The sequence below is a fragment of the Saimiri boliviensis genome, chromosome 12, assembly GCF_048565385.1.
Source record: "Saimiri boliviensis isolate mSaiBol1 chromosome 12, mSaiBol1.pri, whole genome shotgun sequence".
Classification (NCBI taxonomy): domain Eukaryota; kingdom Metazoa; phylum Chordata; class Mammalia; order Primates; family Cebidae; genus Saimiri; species Saimiri boliviensis.
The window spans coordinates 21,358,998-21,382,966 of NC_133460.1; the positions used below are offsets into that span (position 1 = coordinate 21,358,998).

Sequence of the window (23,969 nt, forward strand, 5' to 3'; positions counted from 1 at the left end):
GACACTGAGCAAAACTAAATTTCTCCCTCACCTGTCAACCTTCCCAAGTACCATCCCCTTCCCCAAGGTAACTGCTGTCAGTCATTCAGTGTGTATTCTTCAGGTCCTTTCTATGTGTATACCACACATGTCTGCACAGGCAGAGTATGTTAAAAAAGATTATAATTTTTTGTTTGTTTGTTTCTGTTAAGTAATACATAGCCATTAGTCATTATGAAATCATTCAAATACAGAGCATGGAGAGAAAGTGCCCCATCATCCCACCTCTTGAGGATAAGTGCTGTTCATTGGAGAAATTCCTCCAGTTACTTTTTTACTACAGGCCACTGCAACAAAGGGAGGCACATGAATTTTTTCATTTCCTGGTGCATATAAACAATGGTTCCAGCCTAGTGCAGTAGCCCAAGTCTATAACCCCAGCACTTTGGGAGGCCGAGGCCGGTAGATCACCTGAGGTCAGGAGTTCTAGACCAGCCTGGCCAACATGGTGAAACCCTGTCTCTACTAAAAATACAAAAATTACCTGCGCATAATGGCGGGTGCCTGTAATCTCAGCTACTCTGGAGGCTGAGGCAGGAGAATTGCTTGAAACCAGGAGGCGGCAGTTGCAGTGAGCCGAGATTGCCCCACTGCACTCCAGCCTGGGTGAAAGAAGGAAACTCCATCCAAAAAAAAAAGCACACTCTCTTTGCTCGAAGCATAATAAAATGAAGCAGCACAACAGAATGAGACATATACCCGTATCTCTTTAAAGTATTTCAAAAAAAAAAAAAAAGGGATCCTGTGAAGTGTACTGTTTTGCAACTTTATTTTTATGCTTAGCAATATTCTTTGATGTAATCATTAAAAAGCAAGTCACACCAGGCGTGGCTTATGCCTGCAATCCCAGCACTTTGGGAGGCCAAGGTGGGTGGAGCATGACGTCAGGAGACCAGCCTGGCCAACATGGTGAAACCCCTTATCTAAAAATACAAAAATTAGCCAGCTGTGGTGGTGGGTGCCTGTAGTCCCAGCTACTCAGGAGGCTGAGGCAGGAGAAGCTCTTGAACCCAGGAGGTGAAGGTTGCAGTAAGCCAAGATAACACCACTGCACTCCAGCCTGGGTCACAGAGCAAGAGTCTGTCTAAAAAAAAAAAAAAAAAAAAAGGCCGGGCGCGGTGGCTCAAGCCTGTAATCCCAGCACTTTGGGAGGCCGAGGCGGGTGGATCATGAGGTCGAGAGATCGAGACCATCCTGGTCAACATGGTGAAACCCCGTCTCTACTAAAAATACAAAAAAATCAGCTGGGCATGGTGGCACATGCCTGTAATCCCAGCTACTCAGGAGGCTGAGGCAGGAGAATTGCCTGAACCCAGGAGGTGGAGGTTGCCGTGAGCCGAGATCACGCCATTGCACTCCAGCCTGGGTAACAAGAGCGAAACTCCGTCTCAAAAAAAAAAAAAAAAAAACAAGTCACTACTAAGCTGTGCTGCCAGGGCTGGCCCCAACCTGAGCCCCTATAGAATTAATTGGATGGCCTTATTCTAAGTATGCCTGCTTTTTATCTTTTTTGAGACGGCGTCTCACTGTGTCACCCAGACTACAGTGCAGTAGTGTGATTTCAGCTCACTGGAACCTCTCTGCCTGCTGGGCTCAAGCAGTCCTCCTGTCCCAGCCTCCTGAGTAGCTGGGACTATAGGCATGCGCCACCACGCCCGGCTAATTTTTGTATGTTTTGTAGAAATGGGATTTTGCCATGTTGCCCAGGCTGGTCTCAAACTCCTGGACTCAAGCCATCTACTCCCTCAGCCTCCCAAAGTCCTGGGATTACAGGTGTCAGCCACTGCACCCAGCCTTCTTTTACTTTTGAGGCAGTTTCATTCTGTTGCCCAGGCTAGAATGCAATGGTAGGATCACAGATCGCTTCAGCCTTGAACTCCTGTTCCCAAGTGATCCTCCTGCCTCAGCCTCCGGGGTAGCTGGAACTACAAGCCTGTGTCACCACACTCGGCTAGTTTTAAATTTTTGTAGAGACATGTTTCTTGCTGTGTTGCCCAGGCTGGTCTCGAACTCCTGGCCCCAAGCAATCCTCCCGCCTCAACCTCCCAAAGCACTGGGATTATAGGCGTGAGCCACTGTGCCTGGCTCATAAATGTACCTGTTGCCTTAGGAAAAATGCAGCCAACATTCCCTGCCACCACCACACATACCCAGGACATGTGGGGAAGGCTCGAGCCTGGATTGCTCCAGCAAAGTCAGAAACAGGTGACCAGAAGATGAAAGTTGGCTTGCAGAAAAGATTTTATGTGGAAATTCTTATTTTCAGCTTCTCTTGAAAAATCAAGAAATGTATGGTCACTAGACCTGCTTACCCCAGGCTTTTCCTTTGAGGTGGGGCATAATCTCACCTGATTGCCACAATCCCTCCACTCTGTTGTCTTAGACCAGCACTATTCAAGCTACCTCTCTGGCCCCTATAGGCATTTGAGAGTGAAACTCAGTGAAATTTTTTTCCTTCCTTCCTTCCCTCCCTTTCTTCCTTCCCTTTCTTTTTCTTTCTTTTTTTTTTTTTTGAAATGGAGTCTTGCTCTGTTTCCTAGGGTGGAGTGCAATGGTTCCATCTCATGTCACTACAGCCTCCACCTCCCAGGTTCAAGCGATTCTGCTTCAGCCTCCCGAGTAGCTGGGACTACAAGCACCAGCCACCATGCTCGGCTAATTTTGTATTTTAGTAAAAAACAGAATTTCACCATGTTAGCCGAGATGGCCTCGATCTCCTAACCTGGTGATCCATCCGCCTTGTGCTGGGATTACAGGCATAAACCACCATGCCCGGCCTCTTTTTTTTTTTTTTTTTTTTGAGATGGAGTTTCGCTCTTGTCACCCAGGCTAGAGTGCAATAACGCAATCTCGGCTCACTGCAACCTCTGCCTCCTGGGTTCAGGCAATTCTCCTGCCTCAGCCATGCCCAGCTGATTTTTTTGTATTTTTAGTAGAGACTATTTTTAGGGGTTTCACCATGTTGACCAGGATGGTCTCGATCTCGACCTTGTGATCCACCCGCCTCAGCCTCCCAAAGTGCTGGGATTACAGGCTTGAGCCACCGCACCCGGCCTCTTTTTTTAAGACCGAGTCTCGCTCTGTTGCCTGGGCTGGAGTGCAATGACGCAATCTCAGGTCACTGCAACCTCCACTTCCCAGGTTCAACAGATTCTCCTGTCTCAGCCTCCCAAGTAGCTGGGAATACAGTCATGCATCACCATGCCCGGCTAATTTTTTGTATTTCTAGTAGAGACTGGGGTCTCACTAAATGTTGGCCAGCCTGGTCTTGAATGCCTGACCTCAGGTGATCCTCCTGCCTCAGCCTCCCAAAATGCTGGGATTACAGGGATGAGCCACTGCACCTGGCACAATTAAATATTTTCTTTTTGTTGTTGGTTTCTGTTTTGGTGATAAAATCTTGCTCTTGTTGCCCAGGCTGGGGTGCAATGGAGCAATCTCGGCTCACTGCAACCTTTGCCTCCTGGGTTCTAGCGATTCTCCCACCTTAGCAGCTCTACTAGCTGGGATTACAGGCATGCGCCACCACGCCTGGCTAATTTTTTGTATTCTAGTAGAGACAGGGTTTCACCGTTGGCCAGGCTGGTCTTGGACTCCTGATCTCAGGTGATCTGCCTGCCTCAGCCTCCCAAAATGCTGGAATTACAGGCGTGAACCACCGCGCCTGGCACAAATATTTTCTAGACATGCCTATCCCCTTTCTTAGATCTCTTCCAAGCACCTCAGATATCCCAAATTGAGTCATCTTTGAGATCTGATGCCCCCCTTCCCCCACGGTTTCCATCTCTGTGTCAACTAGAACTCAAGTCAAAAACCTCCCTCTTCCCTCACTTAATGCCTTGAGCTGCCTTTGATTCTTTCAACCACTGTTGACTTCATCTATGGTGCCAGGCACTGCACCTAGTGGCTGGGGATACAAGGGTACACAAAACAAACCCCAGCCTCCCTGGAGCTTACATTAGACTGTGAGAGAGGACGATTACAGAAGCTAATGAGAAAGAATTCCAAGGGCCAGGCGTGGTGTCTCATGCCTGTAATCCCAGCACTTTGGGAGGCCAAAGTGGGCAGATCATCTGAGGTCAGGAGATCGAGATCATCCTGGCCAACATAGTGAAACCCTGTCTCTACTAAAAATATGAAAATTAGCCAGGTGTGGTAGCGCACATCTGTAATCCCAGCTACTTGGGAGGCTAAGGCAGGAGAATCGCTTGAACCTGAGAGGCGGAGGTTGCAGCGAGCCGAGATCACGCCACTGCACTCTAGTCTGGTGAACAGACTGAAACTAAAAAAAAAAATTAATAATAGAATGATTTTTATTCCTTTGGGTATATACCTAGTATTGGGATAGACTGCCTTAACTTGGATGTGTATGTTGTTTTCAGATTTAGACTAGAATTAAGCAGAGATCAAGTACCCTTTTCATCACATCACATCACATCACATCAAGGTTCCAGCTCTCAAGCTGGCCTCCTCCTGCCACTGTCGCCCTTCATCACCCAAGTGAAGTCAGAGTCCACTGCTAAGTCATTTTGTCATTTTTTAAACCTTTATTTAATCCTTTTCATTTATTTATTTTCTTTTCAACACAAGAGATCTGTCGCCCAGGCTGGAGTTCAGTAGTAGCACAATCACAGTTCACTGCAGCCTCAACCTCCTGTGCTCAAGTGATCCTCCTGCCTCAGCCTCCCAAGTAGCTGGGACTAGAGGCATGTGCCGCCACACCTGACTGATGTTTTATTTTTTGTAGAGACAGGCTCTCCCTATGTTGCCCAGGCTAGTCTGGAACTCCTGGCCTCAAGCAATCCTCCCACTTCAGCCTTCCAAAGCACTGGGATTACAGGAGTGAGCCACTGCACCTGGCTACAAAGTCATTCTTTTCTTTAAAATCAGATATTAAACTGATAAGAACAGATACTACACTTGATCTTAGCCAACAGGATCAAAGAAGCGATACAAAGTCACTCTTTTTACAAAGTCATTCTCTTTGCCCCATCTTTCTATACTGTACTCTTTGGAAGGAAGTCACTATGCACTGTGCATGCTAAAGGAATTATGTTCCACCTCTTCAAAGGCAGAGTCTCTGTGTAGGTTATTTGGAATTCATCCATATAGGAGATTAGTCTCTTCTCTCCCATTTGTTTATTTATTTTGAGACAGAGTCTAGCTCTGTCGCCCAGCCTGGAGTGCAATGGTGTGATCTCAGTTTACTGCAACCTCTGCCTCCTGGGTTCAAGCGATTCTCCTGTCTCAGCTTCTCAAGCAGCTAGGATTACAGGCACACGCTGCCAGGCCCCAGCTAATTTTTTGTATTTTTAGTAGAGTCGAAGTTTCACTGTGTTCCCCAGGTTAGTCTCAAACTCCTGAGCTCAGGCAATCCACCTGCCTCAGCACCCTCAAAGTGCTAGGATTACAGGTATGAGCCACCATGCCTAGCCTTCTCCCATTCATTTATTCAACTTATTGGATATTGAATTTATTTAATCATATATTATATTAGTATGAGTTCATACTAATGGACTTTAGGTTATAATCTAGTACTACTTTATTTATTTATTTATTATTTTTTGAGAGTCACCCAGGCTAGAGTGCAGTGGCGTGATTACAGTGCACTGCAGCCTCTATCTCCTGGGCTCAAACAGTTCTGCCACCTCAGCTCCCAAGTAGCTGGGACCACAGACATGTGCCACCACACCTTGCTAATCAAAAAAAAAAAATTTTTTTTTAGAAATAGAGTCTCCCTGTGTTGCCCAGGCTGGTCTGAAACTCTTGTGCTCAAGTGATACCCCACCTTCAGGCTCCAGAGAAGTTGGGAACACAGGCCCATGCCACCATGCCCCGCTAATTTTGTGTATTTTTGGTGGAGACAGGGTTTCACTATATTGCTCAGGCTGGTCTCAAACTCCGGAGCTCAAGTGATCCACCTGCCTCAGGCTTCCAAAGTGCTGGGATTACAGCAGTGAGCCACTGTGCCTGGTCTTTTTTTTTTTTTGAGATGGAGTTTCACTCTTGTTACTCAGGCTGGAGTGAAATGGCGAGATCTCGGCTCACTGCAACCTTTCCCTCCCAGGTTCGAATGATTCTCCTGCCTCAGACTCCCAAGTAGTTGGGATTATAGGTGCCTGCCACCAAGCCTGGCTAATTTTTTTTTTTTTTTAGACAGAGTCTCACTCTGTCAACCAGGCTGAAGTGTAGTGGTGTGATCTCAGCTCACTGCAATCTCTGCCTACTAAATTCAAGCGATTCTCCTGCCTCAGCCTCCTGAGTAGCTGGGACTACAGACGTGCCACTATGCCCTGCTAATTTTTGTATTTTTAGTAAAGACAGGGTTTCAACATGTTCACCAGGCTGGTCGTGTTTGATCAGGAGATCAAACTCCTTATTTCAGGTGATCTACCCACCTCAGCCTCCCAAAGTGCTGGGATTACAGGCTTGAGCCACCACATCTGGCCAGATATTTGTATTCTTTTGTGAAGAAAAGGTTTCCCTGTGTTGCCCAGGCTGGTCGGGAACTCCTGGGCTCCAGCCAGCTGCCTGCCTCAGGTACTTTCTTTACTATGCTCAAGTTTTTCCAGTTTTCAGTTGGCTCCTGTGTTCCACTGACATACTGCATCATTGTGCTTTTTATTTGTTTTTAGCACTAAGACCTACTTTTTTTTTTTTTTTTGAGACGGAGTTTCGCTCTTGTTACCCAGGCTGGAGTGCAATGGCGCGATCTTGGCTACCTCCGCCTCCTGGGTTCAGGCAATTCTCCTGCCTCAGCCTCCTGAGTAGCTGGGATTACAGGCATGTGCCACCATGCCCAGCTAATTTTTTGTATTTTTAGTAGAGACGGGGTTTCACCTTGTTGACCAGGATGGTCTCGATCTCTCGACCTCGTGATCCACCCGCCTCGGCCTCCCAAAGTGCTGGGATTACAGGCTTGAGCCACCACGCCCGGCCAAGACCTACTTTTTAAAAGTTTTCTTCATTTAAAATTTTCCTGGTTACAGAGTAGGTGTGTATATTTATGCGTTTCATATTTTGTTTTTTTTTTTTGTCGTTGTTGTTGTTTTTTCTTATTTCATGAGCTATTTTGATACAGACATGTAATCACAAAAATATGCAAAGCTTCACAAATTTGCATGTCATCCTTGCTCTGGGGCTATGCTAATCTCTGTATAATATTTTCATATATGTGGCCAGTGTGGTGGCTCATGCCTGTAATACTAGCACTTTGGGAGGCTGAGGCGAGCAGATTGCCTGAGCTCAGGAGTTCAGACCAGCCCAGGCAACATGGTAAAACCCTGTGTATATGAAAAATGCAAAAATTAATAGGATGTGGTGGCCTGCGCCTGTAGTCCCAGCTACTTGGGAGACTGAGGTGGGGGGATCACTTTAGCCCAGGAGGTTGAGGCTATAGTGAGCAATGATGGAGCCACTGCACTCCAGCCTGGGTAACAGAGCAAGAGATTGTCCAAAAAAGAAAAAGAAAGAAAGAAAAGAAAAGCCAGATGAGGTGACTCACACCTGTAATCCCAGAGCTTTAGGAGGCCAAGGCAGGCAGATGACCTGAGGTTGGGAGTTCAAGACCAGCCTGACCAACATGGTAAACCCTGTCTCCACTAAAAATACAGAATTAGCCAGGCGTGGTGCCACATACCTGTAATCCCAGCTACTTGGGAGGTTGAGGAGGAAGAATCACTTGAACCTGGGAGGCAGAGGTTTCGGTGAGCTGAGATGGTGCCATTGCACTCCAGCCTGGGCAATGAGAGCAAAACTCCATCTCAAAAAAAAAAAAAAAAATGAAAGTTATATATATAAATGTTTGTCATTTAAAAGTAGAGATGGGAGCTAGGCACAATGACTCCTACCTGTAATCCCAGCACTTCAGGAACTGAAGAAGTAGGATCCCTAGGGCCGGGCGCGGTGGCTCAAACCTGTAATCCCAGCACTTTGGGAGGCCGAGGCGGGTGGATCACGAGGTCGAGAGATTGAGACCATCCTGGTCAACATGGTGAAACCCCGTCTCTACTAAAAACACAAAAAAGTAGCTGGGCATGGTGGCGCTTGCCTGTAATCCCAGTAATCCCAGCTACTCAGGAGGCTGAGGCAGGAGAATTGCTTGAACCCAGGAGGCGGAGGTTGCGGTGAGCTGAGATCGTGCCATTGCACTCCAGCCTGGGTAACAAGAGCGAAACTCCGTCTCAAAAAAAAAAAAAAAAAAAAAAAAAAAAAAAAAAAAAAAAAAAAAGTAGGATCCCTTAAGCCCAGGAGTACAAGACGGGTCTTTATGTAAAAACAAAACTGGTAGGGCAGGGTGGCTCACGCCTGTAATCCCAGCACTTTGGGAGGCCAAGACAGGCAGATGACAAGGTCAGGAGTTCAAGACCAGCCTGGCCAATATCATGAAGCCTCATTTCTACTAAAAATACAAAAATTAGCCAGATGTGGTGGTGCTCGCCTATAGTCCCAACTACTCGGGAGGCTGAGGCAGAAGAACCTCTTGAACCTGGGAGGCAGAGGTTGCAGTGAGCCAAAATCGTGCCATTGCACTCCAGCCTGGGTGACAGAGTGAGACTATCTCAAAAAACAAAACAAAACAAACACATGGCCAGGCTTGGTGGCTCATGCCTATAATCCCAGCACTTTGGGAGGCAGAGGGAGTCAGATCACCTGAGGTCAGGAGTTTGAGACCAGCCTGACCAACATGGTGAAACCCCATCTCTACTAAAAAAATTAGCTGGACATGGTGGCGCATGCCTGTAATCCCAGCTACTCCAGAGGCTGCAGCAGAAGAATTGCTTGAACCCAGGAAGTGGAGGTTGCAGTGAGCTGAGATCCTGCAGATCCACTGCACTCCAGCCTGGTGACAGAGCAAGATTCCATTTCAAAACAAAACAAAACAAAACAAAACAAAACAAACTGGCCATCTCTGTGAGTCACACCTATAATCCCAGCACTTTGGGATGCTGAGGCAGGAGGATCACCTGAGATCAGGAGTTTAAGAGCAGGCTGGTCAACATCATGAAACCCTCTCTCTACAAGAATATAAAAATTAGCTGGGTGTGGTGTCACACATCTGTAATCCCAGCTACTTGGGAGGCTGAGGCATGAATCATTTGAAACTGGGAGGCAGAGGTTGCAGTCAGCTGAGATCCTGCCACTGTACTCTGGCCCAGGCAACAGAGATTCTGTCTAAAAAAAAAAAAAACAAGATCTCTGTGGCTATAGACATTTAGGTTGTTTCTAGTGTTTGTGTTATGACAAACAGGATTTCTGAGAATATTTTTATTATTTTATTATTATTGCTAACATAAAATTCACATACCATAAAATGTACCTTTTAAAGTGTGCTATTTGGAGGCTGGGCATGGTGGCTCACACCGGTAATCCCAGCATTTTGTGAGGCCAAGGCAGGTGGATCACAATGTCAGGAGTTCAAGACCAGCCTGGCCAATATGATGAAACTCCATCTCTTGGGGAAAAAAAAAAAAAAAAAAAAAGGTAAAGTGTGCTATTTGGTAGTTTTAGTATATTCACAAAGTTGTACAACCGTTGCCATTACCTGATTCTGGAGCCATTTGGAAACACCTATTTTTTTATGGCTATGTGCACGTGTGAGCAGAAGGCACCCATGGAGGTGCAGCTGATGGGCTTTGTGGTGATGAGTCCTTCCAACGCAAAGAAAGCTGGGCCCAGAGGCTCCAGATCACCCCATTACCCCTGCTACACTGAGCAATTTGCAATGACTGCCGGTTCTTCAGGGAAAGTTAGTTCTATTTGGATTTTTGCACATTGGATTTCCTTAAAGCAGGCTAGGCCCCTAAATATTCTAGTTAGAACAGGTGAATAATAGAAAATGCCCCAGTAACATGGGAGTTGTAATATCTCAATTCACAGACCTTGCACTTGTGTGGTCCTTTAAAAACCTAAGTCAGGTGATGTCATTTCTTTGCTTTCAAAACTCTCAAAAAATAACAGGAAAAAAATGGCCAGGCGTGGTGGCTTACGCCTGTAATCCCAGAACTTTGGAAGGCCGAGGTGGGCAGATCACAAGAACTGGAGTTCGAGACCAGCCTGGCTGATATGGTGAGACACCATCTCTACTAAAAAAAAATAATAACAAAAATTAGCTGGGCGTTATGGTGAGCACCTGTAATCCCAGCTACTCGGGAGGAGGAGGCAGAAGAATCACTTGAACCCAGGAGGCAGAGGTTGCAGTGAGCCAAGATCATACCACTCCAGCCTGGGCAACAGAGTGAGAATTCGTCTCAAAAAAACCAAAAAACAAAACAGAACAAAAGGCCGGGTGCAGTGGCTCACACCTGTAATCCCAGCACTTTGAGAGGACAAGGCAAGTGAATCACAAGGTCAGGAGTTCAAGATCAGCCTGGCCAAGATGGTGAAACCGCACCTCTACTAAAAATACAAAAATCAGCGGGGTGTTCTGGCGGTCACCTGTAATCCCAGCTACTTGAGAGGCGAGGCAAGAGAATCACTTGAACCTGGGAGCCAGAGGTGGCAGTAAGCTGAGATCGTGCCACTGCACTCCAGCCTGGGCAACCAGAGTGAAACTCCATTTCCAAAAAAAAAAGAAAGAAAGAAAAAGCCTGCTGCAAAGGAAAAAGACCTCCCACAGCACCAGGAGCATGGTCGAGATCCACAAAACAGTAGCTATCAGGGCGATTCTTATGTAAATGCTCTGAATAATAATACCGTCAACATTTATAGAATTAGGTGTCAGGTTCTGTTAGGTGCCCACATCAAGGGCAGATCTTCTAGTCCCTAACTCTTTCCCTAAAACCAGCTTCTGCTCTCCAGGTCCCAATGGGAATGAGGAGGAGGGGCTCTCGGTGATGCAAATAAGTGTTGACTTTTTTCATTAACAAAACAATGAGTCCTTGGAAAGTATACAAGGGAAATGTTTAGTACTTTGAAAGGAGAGAAATCAGTTAACAAGTGCTTACTGATACACTCACACCCAGCTCTACTGGTCAATAAACATTTCCCAAAGCCTGCAGATTGGAATCCAGGCAAGGGCCCTAAGGGGGATGTGAATTTCAGCCTGTTACTTGAGGTCACTGTTTCAGGTTAATGCAGGAAAACAGGGAGATAATGAGGCTGACCTCTTCGGGCTTTGGAGAAACGTTTATGAAGTTTGGCACTTACTAGAAAGGAAGTAGTTTTCCTTATCCAAGGAAATAATTTAACCCCAAACCTCCCTACCTCACTCTTACTACAGAAGTTTAGGAGACTCCCCTAGATTTCTAAGACTTAATTCTGGCATCACAGAGCCACTGTCAGTTTCCTGGGGGAAGACAGGAGGGAGGAATAATGTGTGAAATCAAGACTGAGGATGCCAACCAGACGCGGTGGCTTATGCCTGTAATCCCAGCACTTTGAGAGGCCGAGGTGGGCAGATCACCTGAGATTCAGAGTTTGAGACCAGCTTGGCCAACATGGTGAAACCCAGTCTCTACTAAAACTACAAAAATTAGCTGGGTGTGGTACCGCATGCCTGTAATCACAGCTACTAGGGAGGCTGAGGCAGGAGAACTGCTTGAACCCAGGAGTTCAAGAAGTGAGCCAAGATTGCACCACTACTCTCCAGCCTGGGCAACAGAGTGAGACTCCATCTCAAAAATAAATAAATAAATAATAAAAAAGACTAAGGATGCCTAGAGCCACTGTGCTAGGCGCAGAACAAGCTAGTTAAACAAGCAACAGAGAGATGAGATACCTAAATGCACGTATAAGTATTTTAAAAATAGAGACAGGGTCGGCTGGGCGAGGTGGCTCATGCCTATAATCCCAGCATTTTGGGGAGGCTGAGGCAGGCAGATCATCTGAGGTAAGGAGTTGAAGACCAGCTTGGCCAACATGGTAAAACCCCATCTCTACTCAAAATACAAAAAATTAGCTGGGCATGGTGGTGGGCACCTGTAGTCCCAGCTACTCGGGAGGCTGAGGCAGAATTGCTTGAACTCAGGAGGTGGAAGGTTCAGTGAGCCATGGCACTCCAGCCTGGGCACCAACAGTGAAACTCCGTCTGGAAAAAAAAAAAAAAAATAGAGACGGGGGTCTCATTATGTTGCCCAGGCTAGTCTTTTTTTTTTTTTTTTTTTTGGAGGCAGAGTTTCGCTCATTACCCAGGCTGGAGTGCAATGGCACGATCGATCTCGGCTCACCAAAACCTCCGCCTCCTGGGTTCAGGCAATTCTCCTGCCTCAGCCTCCCGAGTAGCTGGGATTACAGGCACGCGCCACCATACCCAGCTAATTTTTTCTATTTTTAGTAGAGATAGGGTTTCACCATATTGACCAGGATGGTCTCGATCTCTTGACCTTGTGATCCACCCGCCTCAGCCTCCCAAAGTGCTGGGATTACAGGCGTGAGCCACCGTGCCCGGCCTAGCCCAGGCTAGTCTTATACTCCTGGCCTCAAGCAATTCCCCCACCTTAGACTCCCAAAGTGATGGGATTACAGGAGTCAGCCTCTGTGCGTCATGGAGATTTACTTTTTAATCTAATTAAATTAATTTACTTATTTGACATGGAGTCTTGCTGTCACCCAGGCTGGAGTGTGGTGGCATGATCTTGGCTCACTGCAACCTCCATCTCCTGGGTTCAAGCGATTATCCCGCCTCAGCCTCCCAAGTAGCTTGGATTACAGGTGCCTGCCACCACACCTGGCTAATTTTTGTACTATTTATTATTAATTAATTTTATTTTTGAGACAGAGTCCTGCTCTGTTGCCCAGGCTGGAGTGTAGTTGTATGATCTGGGCACTGCAGCCTCTGCTTCCTGGGTTCAAGGGATTCGCCCGCCTCGGCTTCCCATTACAGGTGTGAACCACTGAGCCCAGCTATGGACAGATTTTTATTTATTTATTTTTTTTGAGACGGAGTTTCACTTTGGTTACCCAGGCTGGAGTGCAATGGCGCGTTCTTGGCTCACCTCAACCTCCACCTCCTGGATTCAGGCAATTCTCCTGCCTCAGCCTCCTGAGTAGCTGGGATTACAGGCACGCGCCACCCTGCCCAGCTGATTTTTTGTATTTTTAGTAGAGATGGGGTTTCACCATGTTGACCAGGATGGTTTTGATCTCTTGACCTCATGATCCACCCGCCTCGGCCTCCCAAAGTGCTGGGATTACAGGCGTGAGCCACTGTGCCCGGCCCTATTTTTATTTTTTTAATTTTTTTTGAGACAGTCTTGTTCTGTCACCCAGGCTGGAGTGCAGTGGTATGATCGAAGCTCACTGAAGCCTCTGCTTCCCAGGTTCAAGAGATTTTCCTGCCTCAGCTTCCTGAGTAATTGGGATTACAGGTGTGCACCTGGCCTGTAGAAATACTTAGTTCTAACAAAACAAGGCTGGGCGAGGTGGCTCACACCTGTAATCCCAGCACTTTGGGAGGCTGAGGTGGGCAGATTACCAGAGGTCAGGAGTTCAAGACCAGCCTGGCCAACATGGTAAAACCCCATCTCTACTAAAAATACAAAAATTAGCAGGGCGTGTTGGTGGGCACCTGTAATCCCAGCTACTTTGGAGGCTGAGGCAAGAGGATTCCTTGATCCCAGAAAGTGGTGGTTGCAGTGAGCTGAGATCACACCACTGCACTCCAGCCTGGCGGACAAGAGACTGAGTCTTCAAAAAAAAAAAAAAAAAAAAAAAAAAAAAGGCAAAAAACAATCAACTCTAGTTGAAGAAAACAAACAAACAAAACAGCGGAACTGGGTGGCTCACGCCTGTAATCTCAGCACTTTGGGGATCTGAGGCGGGCAGATCACCTGAGGTCGGGAGTTCAAGAGCAGCCTGGCCAACATGGAGAAACCCCCATCTCTACTAAAAATATAAAATAAGCCGGGCGTGATGGTGAATGCCTGTAATCCTAGCTACTTGGGAGGCTGAGGCAGGAGAATTGCTTGAACCCAGGAAACGGGGGTTGCGGTGAGCCGAGATTGTGCTATTGCAAGCCAGACTGGGCAATAAGAGTGAAAAGATGTCTAAAAAAAGAATAACAAAACAAAAAACCTTACAGTGTTTCCTTATGTGTGAAGATATTCACTACAAGGATACTGGCTGCTATGATATGTATTGGTTTTCACCTGTGGTTCTTGGCTCTTAACTCCCTGTCCCTTATTACAGGCTTTTGTTACAATGTTTGGTGTGTTAGGCCTTAGGAAACAGTCTCTCTCCTGCCCTCCTTTCACCTTCACCTGCCCCAAGGGAATACTCTAATCTACCTCTGCCTTTCTGATTGTGGGATTTTTGTTGTTGTTGTTGTTTTTAGACTGTGGGCTTTTTTTTTTTTTTTGAGAAGGAGTTTCGCTCTTGTTACCCAGGCTGGAGTGCAATGGCGCGATCTCGGCTCACCGCAACCTCCGCCTCCTGGGTTCAGGCAATTCTCCTGCCTCAGCCTCCCGAGTAGCTGGGATTACAGGCACGCGCCACCATGCCCAGCTAATTTTTTGTATTTTTGGTAGAGACGGGGTTTCACCATGTTGACCAGGATGGTCTCGATCTCTCGACCTCATGATCCACCCGCCTCGGCCTCCCAAAGTGCTGGGATTACAGGCTAGAGCCACGGCGCCCGGCCCTCTGGGAGAGTTTTAAAGCCCAGAGTAGGCCCAGAGTAGGCCGGGCGCGGTGGCTCAAGCCTGTAATCCCAGCACTTTGGGAGGCCGAGGCGGGTGGATCATGAGGTCGAGAGATCGAGACCATCCTGGTCAACATGGTGAAACCCCGTCTCTACCAAAAATACAAAAAATTAGCTGGGCATGGTGGCGCGTGCCTGTAATCCCAGCTACTCGGGAGGCTGAGGCAGGAGAATTGCCTGAACCCAGGAGGCGGAGGTTGCGGTGAGCCGAGATCGCGCCATTGCACTCCAGCCTGGGTAACAAGAGCGAAACTCCTTCTCAAAAAAACAAACAAACAAACAAACAAACAAAAACTCTCCCAGAAAAGGGTTCTGAGGGCAGAATTCCTGATGCCATGAAGCTTCCATAAAAACCCAAGAAATGCGTGGCTCACACCTGTACTCCCAACACTTTGGCAGGCCTAGGTGGGAGGATTGCTTGAGCCCTGGAGTTTCAGATCAGCCTGGGCAACATAGGGACATCTCATCTCTACAAAAAATTAGGCAGGCATGATGGTGCATACCTTTAGTCCCAGCTACTCAGGAGGCTGAGGTGGGATGATCCCCTGGCCCAAGAGGTCAAGGCTATAGTGAGCCATGATCATGGCACTGCACTCTAGCCTGGGTGACAGAGCGAGATCCTGCCTCAGAAAAAGAAAAGAAAGAAAGAAAGAAAGAAAGAAAGAAGGCCAGGTGCAGGCTCATGCCTGTAATCCCAGCACTTTGGGAGGCCAAGGTGGGTAGATCACCTGAGGTTAGGAGTTTTAGACCAGCCTGGCCAACACGGTGAAACCTCATCTCCACAAAAAATACAAAAATTAGAGAGAGAGAGAGAGAGAGAGAGAGAGAGAGAGAGAGAGAAAGAGAGAGAAGAAAAAAGAAAAGACCCAAGAAGACAAGGTTCAGTGAGCTTCTGGTTAGCTGAACATGCTCCTTCCCCCATACATCAACCTACATGTCTCTTCATCTGTATCCCTCACAATATCCTGTATAACAAACCAGTAAATGTGTTTCCCTGAGTTCTGTGGGCCACTCCTGCAAATTAATTGAACCCAGAGAGGGGGCCATAGGAATCCCAACCTGGAAGCCAGTGGGTCAGAAGCCCAGAGATCCAGACTTGGAACTGTTACGTGTAGGGGGACAGTCTTGGGACTGAGCCTCAACCTTTGGGATCTAACGCTATTTCCAGATTCAGTGTCAGAGCTGAGTTAGAAGACACCCAGCTGGTGTCCTTGGCTTGTTATGGGGAAAAATCCGACACACATTTGGCCACAGACATCTTCTTCTGTTTTGACGACTGCCGTGGTGGGAGAGAAGAGAAACATGGTTAGAGAGAGTTTTCCCTATACTGAAATATTATTCCACTGAAATATTGATTCTAGGTCAGGCACAGTGGTTCCTGCCTGTAATCACAGCATTTTGGGAGGCCGAGGTGGGTGGATCACCTGAGATCAGAAGTTGGAGACCAGCCTGGCCAACATGGCAAAACACTGTTTCTACTAAAAGTACAAAAATTAACTGGGCGTGGCAGCAGGTGCCTGTAATCCCAGCTACTCCGGAGGCTGAAGTAGGGAGAATCACTTGAACCCAGGTGGTGGAAGTTGCAGTGAGCCGAGATTGTGCCATTGCACTCTAGCCGGGCGACAGATCCAGACTCCATCTCAAAATATATGTATACAAGCTGGGCGCGGTGGCTCAAGCCTGTAATCCCAGCACTTTGGGAGGCCGAGGCGGGTGGATCACGAGGTCGAGAGATTGAGACCATCCTGGTCAACATGGTGAAACCCCGTCTCTACTAAAAATACAAAAAATTAGCTGGGAATGGTGGCGTATGCCTGTAATCCCAGCTACTCAGGAGGCTGAGGCAGGAGAATTGCCTGAACCCAGGAGGCGGAGGTTGTGGTGAGCCGAGATCGCGCCATTGCACTCCAGCCTGGGTAACAAGAGTGAAACTCTGCCTCAAAAAAAAAAAAAGTCAGTAAAGCCAACCTGGGCAACATAGTAATACTCTGTCTCTACGGGAAAAAAAAAAATTAGTCAGGCTTGGTGGTGCACACCTGTAGTCTCAGCTACTCAGAAGGCTGAGGAGAGAGGATTTTTTTAGCCCAGGAGTTAGTGCTGCAGTGAACTATAATCATGCCACTGTACTTTATTAGCCTGGGTGACAGAGCAAGACCCTGTCTCAAAAATAAATAAATAAATAAATGACATCCGGGTGCAGTGGCTCACGCCTCTACCTAGCACTTTGGGAGGCCGAAGTGGGTGGATCACCTGAGGTCAGTTCAAGCCCAGCCTGGCCATCATGGTGAAACCCCATCTTTGAAAGAAAAAAAAAAAAAAGTAGGCCGGCCATGGTAGCTCATGCCTATAATCCCAGCACTTTGGGAGGCTGAGGCGGGTAGATTACAAGGTCAAGAGATCGAGACCATCCTGGTCAACATGGTGAAACCTTGTCTCTACTAAAAGTACACAAATTCTGGCATGGTGGCGCGCCTGTAATTCCAGCTACTCGGGAGGCTGAGGCAGGAGAATTGCTTGAACCCAGGGGGCGGAGGTTGCAGTGAGCGGAGATTGCGCCATTACACTCCAGCTTGGGTAATAAGAGCAAAACTCCATCTCAAAAAAAAAAAAAAAAAGAAAAGAAAAGAAAAGAAAAAAAAATACAAATAAGCCGGGCGCGGTGGCTCACGCCTGTAATCCCAGCACTTTGGGAGGCCGAGACAGGTGGATCACAAGGTCAGGAGTTCGAGACCAGCCTGGCCAAAATGTTGAAACCCCGTCTCTACTAAAAATACAAAAATTAGCTGGGCGTGGTGGCATGCGCCTGTAATCCCAGCTACTCAGGAGGCTAAGGCAGGAGAATCACTTGAACCTGTGAGATGGAGGTTGCAGTGAGCCGAGATCGTGCCATTGCACTCCAGCCTGGGTGACAGAGTGAGACTCTGTCTCAAAAAATAAAAAATAAAATAAAATAAATAAATAAATACAAATAAATAAATGACAATATGCTAGTAGAAAAATGGACAAAAGACTTGAACATGCATTTTGACAAGGAAGAAACATGGCTAAAAAGCTTATGAAGAGACGCTCAATATCATTAGCGATCAAGGAAATATAGATTGAGATTATAATGAGGTACCATTTTATATCCAGTGTAAGGCAAAAATTAAGACGTTAGATAACACCAAGTATGATCGACAGATCTTCTATACATTGTTGGGGGGAATATGTATCCGTACCACCATTTGGAAGAAGATTATCTTTTTTTTTTTTTAGACAGAGTCTTGCTTTGTCGCCCAAGCTGGAGTACAGTGGTAGATCTCAGCTCACTGCAACCTATGCCTGAGCCTCCTGAGTAGCTGGGGACTACAGGCACTCGCTACCACACCCAGCTAACTTTTGTATTTTTTGGTGGAGACTGGGTTTCACCATGTTTCCCAGGCTGGTCTCGAACTCTTGGCCTCAAATGATCCACCCACACATCGGCCTCCCAAATGCTGGGACTACAGGTCTGAGCCACCACACGCAGCCAAAAATTATCATTCTCTTGTCAAATTGAACATTTACATACCTTAAATCCCAGCAGCTCCACTTTTGGGCAAATATCCAGGAGCAAGTCTTGCTCAAGCGTTCCAGGAGACATGTACATGAATATTCATAACTGCAGTCAACATATGGCAGAAACACCCAGAAAGAAACCAAAATGCCCTTCAACAGGAGAATGGATAAATACATTGAGGTACCTTGACAAAACAGAATATTACAAAGCAGTGAAATTTCAATGAACCATAGCCACACATAAAAGTTTGAATGATTTTTTTCAGTACAATATTGAGTGTAAAAAAGAAACAGCTAGAAGATTACTTTTTTTTTGAAACGGAGTCTTACTGTATAACCCAGGCTGGAGTGCAGTGTCGTGATCTCTGCTCACTGCAACCTCCGCCTCCCAGGTTCAAGAGATTCTCCCACCTCAGCCTTTGGAGTATCTGGGACAACAGGCGCACACCACCATGCCTTGCTAATTTTTGGTATTTTTAGTACAGACGGGGTTTTACCTTGTTGGCCAGGCTGGTCACAAATTCCTAACCTCAGGTGCTGCCCACTTCAGCCTCCTAAAGTGCTGGGATTACAGGCATGAGCCACTGCTCCAGCCATAATATTGTTTTTATAAAATTAAGAAACAGGCCAGGCACAGTGGCTCATGCCTGTAATCCCAGCACTTTAAGAGGCCGAAGCAGGCAGATCACCTCAGGTCTGGAGTTCGAGACCAGCCTGGCCAACATGGTGAAACCGTCTCTACTAAAAATACAAAAATTAGCCAGGTGTGGTGGCGGGCACTTGTAATCCCAGCTACTTAGGAGCCTGAGGCAGGAGAATCGCTTGAATCCGGGAGGCAGAGATTGCAGTGAGCTGAGATCACGCCACTGCACTACAGTCTGGGCAACAAGAGCAACACTCCATCTCAGAAAAAAAAAAAAAAAAAAAAAAAAAAAAAAAAATTGAGGGCCAGGTGCGGTGGCTTACGCCTCTAATCCCAGCACTTTGTGAGGCCTAGACAGGCAGATCATGAGGTCAGGAGTTCAAGACCAGACTGGCCAACAAGGTGAAACCCTGTCTCTACTAAAAAATACAAAAATTAGCCAGGCGCGGTGGTTCAAGCCTGTAATCCCAGCACTTTGGGAGGCCGAGGCGGGTGGATCACGAGGTCGAGAGATTGAGACCATCCTGGTCAACATGGTGAAACCCCGTCTCTACTAAAAATACAAAAAATTAGCGGGGCATGGTGGCGCATGCCTGTAATCCCAGCTACTCAGGAGGCTAAGGCAGGAGAATTGCCTGAACCCAGGAGGCGGAGGTTGCGGTGAGCCGAGATCGCGCCACTGCACTCCAGCCTGGGTAGCGAGCGAAACTCCGTCTCAAAAAAAAAAAAGAAAAAAAAATACAAAAATTAGCTGGGCGTGGTGGCTTGTACCTGTAATCCCAGCTACTTGGGAGGCTGAGGTAGGAGAGTTGCTTGAACTGGGACCTGGGAGGCAGAGGTTGCAGTGAGCTGAGATCATGCCACTGCTTTCTAGCCTGGGCTACAGAGTGAGACTCCATCTAAAAAAAAAAAAAAAAAAAAAAAAATTAAAAAATTGAGAAACATTAAAACTAAAGAAAATAGGTTTTTGTTTGTTTGTTTGTTTTGCTTTTTTTTTGAGACAGAGTTTCACTCTTGTTACCCAGACTGGAGTACAATGGCGCAATCTTGCTCACCAAAACCTCCGCCTCCTAGGTTGAAGCAATTCTACTGCCTCAGCCTCCCAAGTAGCTGGGACTACAGGTGCGCGCCACCATGCCCAGCTAATTTTTGTATTTTTTTTTTTTTTTTTTTTTTTTTTGAGACCGAGTTTCGCTCTTGTTACCCAGACTGGAGTGCAATGGCGCGATCTCGGCTCACTGCAACCTCCGCCTCCTGGGTTCAGGCAATTCTCCTGCCTCAGCCTCCTGAGTAGCTGGGATTACAGGCACATGCCACCACGCCCAGCTAATTTTTTGTATTTTTAGTAGAGACGGGGTTTCACCATGTTGACCAGGCGGTCTCGATCTCTTGACCTTGTGATCTACCTGCCTCGGCCTCCCGAAGTGCTAGGATTACAGGCTTGAGCCACCGCGCCCGGCTAATTTTTGTATTTTTAGTAGAGATGGGGTTTCACCATGTTGACCAGGATGGTCTCGATCTCTTGACCTCGTGATTCACCTGCCTAATACTGTTTAATCCTCACATAGAGAACAAAAGTACAAAACTAAAGGCAAGGAAATAATAAAACACAAACTTCAAGATAGTGGTTTCCTGGCTTGGGATGGGAGGAAGCAGCTTGAATGGGAAAGAGATAGAACCCATCAGAAAATGGAATTATTGGCTGGGTGTTGTGGCTCATGCCTGTAATTCCAGCACTTTGGGAGACCGAGACAGGCGGATCACGAGGTCAAGAGATCAAGGCCATTTTGGCCAACATGGTGAAACCCCGTCTATACTAAAAATACAAATATTACCCAGGTGTGGTGGGGTGCACCTTTAGTCTCAGCTACTTGGGAAGCTGAGGTGGGAGAATTGCTTGAAACAGGGAGTCGAAGGTTGCAGTGGGCCGAGATCGCGCCACTGCACTCCAGCCTAGTGACAGAGAGAGACTCTGTCTCAAAAAAAAAAAAAAAAAAAAAATGTGTTGGGTTCAACCCATGAAGGATCTGTGCTTGGCTGTGTTCTGAGAAGTTTGCAGTCCTTGAGGAGAGGTATTCTAGCATCTCCCTACCCTCTCCTAGCCTGCTAAGACCTCAGCCACCCACAGCTGTCTTCTGGAGTTTCTTCCCAAAAGTTCCCCAGAAGAGTTATTTGCTAAATCTGACAACCCTACTACCACATTCCCTTTCTACTTAAAGATTTCAATCTCTGTCTAGCGATAGAGTTTTGCTCTTGTTGCCCAGGGTAGAGTACAATGGCACAATCTTGGCTCACCGAAACCTCTGTCTCCTGGGTTCAAGAGATATTCACCTTTCTTTTTTTTTTTGAGATGGAGTTTTCGCTCTTGTTACCCAGGCTGGATTGCAATGGCGTGATCTTGGCTCACCGCAACCTCCGCCTCCTGGGTTCAGGCAATTCTCCTGCCTCAGCCTCCTGAGTAGCTGGGATTACAGGCACACGCCACCATGCCCAGCTAATTTTTTGTATTTTTAGTAGAGACGGGGTTTCACCATGTTGACCAGGATGGTCTCGATCTCTTGACCTCGTGATCCACCCGCCTCGGCTTCCCAAAGTGCTGGGATTACAGGCTTGAGCCACCGTGCCCAGCGATATTCACCTTTCTCAGTTTCTCGTGTAGCTGGGATTACATGTGCTCAACATCACGCCCAGCCAAATTTTTGTATTTTTAGTAGAGATGGGCTTTTACCATGTTGGCCAGGCTAGTTTCGAACTCCTGACTTCAGGTGATCCACCTGCTTCAGCCTCCAAAGTGCTGGGATTACAGGAGTGAGCTACCACACGTGGCCCCTTTATACTTATTTACCTCTACTTAGGATGCTTTTCCCCCAAAGCATCTCTGTTCAAATGTCACCACACTAGAGAGGCCCTTCCAGACGACCTTGTCTAAAATAGCAACTCTTCTGCCCCTCGCCCCATCTCATCTACCCCACCTTATTTTTTCATAACACATATCAGCCATTATTATTTTATTTTATTTATTTATTTTTTTAGATGGAATCTCACTCTGTCGCCCAGGCTGCAGTGCAGTGGTGCAATCTGGGCTCACTACAACCTCTACCCCCTGGGTTCAAGCAATTCTCCTGCCTCAGCCTCCTGAGTAGCTGGGACTACAGGCAGGGGTCACCATGCCCAGAGAATTTTGGTATTTTTGGTAAAGATGGTTTTTTGCCATGTTGGCCAGGTTGGTCTCAAACTCCTGGCCTCAAGGGATCTGCCTGCCCCGCCCTCCTAAAGTCCTGGGATTACAGGTGTGAGCCACCACCCCCGGACAGCCATCATTATTTTATATTCATATTTATTTATATGTTTGTTTTTTGTCTTCTTCCGCCAGGAATGTAAGCTTGATAAACTGAAATTTTGAGTTTTTCTACTTGTTTTTCCAACATTATCTCCCGAGTGTCTAGAATAATGCCTGGCACATGGTAGATGGGCTCAGATGATAGACCTGGGTTTGACAAGCTGTATTGCACAGCAGTTAAGAGCACAAATATGGGCCAGACACGGTGGCTCAAGCCTGTAATTCCAGCACTTTGGGAGGCTGAGGTGGGTGGATCACAAGGTCAAGAGATCGAGACCATCCTGGCCAACGTGGTGAAACCCCATCTCTACTAAAATAAAAAAATTAGCTGGGTGTGGTGGCACATACCTATAGTCCCAGCTACTTTGGGAGGCTGAGGCAGGAGAATGGCTTGAATCCGAGAGGCGGAGGTTACTTACAGTGAGCCGAGATCACACCACTGCACTCCAGCCTGGTGCCTGGTGACAGAGAGAGACTCTGTCTCAAAAATGAAAGAACAGCACAAATGTGATTGGGCACAGTGGCTCATGCCTGTAATCCCAGCACTTTGAGAGGCCAAGGCAGGAGGACTGCTTGAGGCCAGGAGTTCAAGGCCAGCCTGGGGAACATAGGAAGATCTCATATCTTTTTCTTTTTTTTTTGAGATGGAGTTTTGTTCTTGTTGCCCAGGCTGGAGTGCAATGGGGTGAACTTGGCTCACTGCAACCTCTGCCTCCCAGGTTCACGCTATTCTCCTACCTCAGCCTCCCAAGTAGCTGGGATTTTAGGCATGCACCCCCATGCCGGCTAATTTTTTATATTTTTAGTAGAGATGGGGTTTCACCATGTTGGCCAGGCTGGTGGTTTCCAACTCTTGACCTTAGATGATTCACCTGCCTCTACCTCCCAAAATGCTGGGATTATAGGCATGAGCCACTGTGCATGGCAAGACTCCTTTTCTTTTTTTTTTTTTTTCTTGAAACGGAGTCTTGCTTTTGTTGCTAAAGCTGGAGTGCAGTGGCACGATCTTGGCTCACTGCAACCTCCGCCTCCTGGGTTCAAGCAATTCTCCTGCCTCAGCCTCCCAAGTAGCTGGAATTACATGCATGTGCCACCACGCCCAACTAATTTTTCGTATTTTTAGTAGAGACAGGGTTTCTCCATGTTGGTCAAGCCAGTCTTGAACTCCTGACCTCAAATGATCCACCTGCCTCGGTCTCCCAAAGTGCTGAGATTACAGGCATGAGCCACTGTGCCCGGCCTCATTTTTTATTTATTTATTTTTTAAATTAAATTACATTTATTTATTTATTTATTTAGACAGAGTTTCGCTCCTGTTACCCAGGCTGGAGTGCAATGGCACGATCTCGGCTCACCGAAACCTCCGCCTCCCGGGTTCAGGCAATTCTCCTGCCTCAGCCTCCTGAGTAGCTGGGATTACAGGCACGCGCCACCATGCCCAGCTAATTTTTTGTATTTTTAGTAGAGACGGGGTTTCACCATGTTGACCACGATGGTCTCGATCTCTTGACCTCGTGATCCACCCGCCTCGGCCTCCCAAAGTGCTGGGATTAGAGGCTTGAGCCACCGCGCCCGGTGTTTTTTTTTTTTTTTTTTTAGACAGAGTTTTGCTCTAGTTGCCCAGGCTGGAGAGCAATGGCACGATCTCAGCTCATCTCAACCTCTGCCTCTTGGGTTCAAGGGAATTCTGCCTCAGCCTCCCAAGTAGCTGGGATTACAGGCATGTGCCACCATACCTGGCTAATTTTGTGTTTTTTAGTAGAGACAGGGTT

General features: G+C 47.0%; 2 pseudogenes; both read right to left on the reverse strand.

Annotated features, from left to right (window-relative positions):
- Positions 1–4,901: 4,901 nt before the first annotated feature.
- Positions 4,902–4,991, reverse strand: LOC120367504 (U2 spliceosomal RNA; annotated as a pseudogene).
- Positions 4,992–7,132: 2,141 nt separating this feature from the next.
- LOC120367442 (U6 spliceosomal RNA) lies at positions 7,133–7,231 on the reverse strand (annotated as a pseudogene).
- Positions 7,232–23,969: the final 16,738 nt, after the last annotated feature.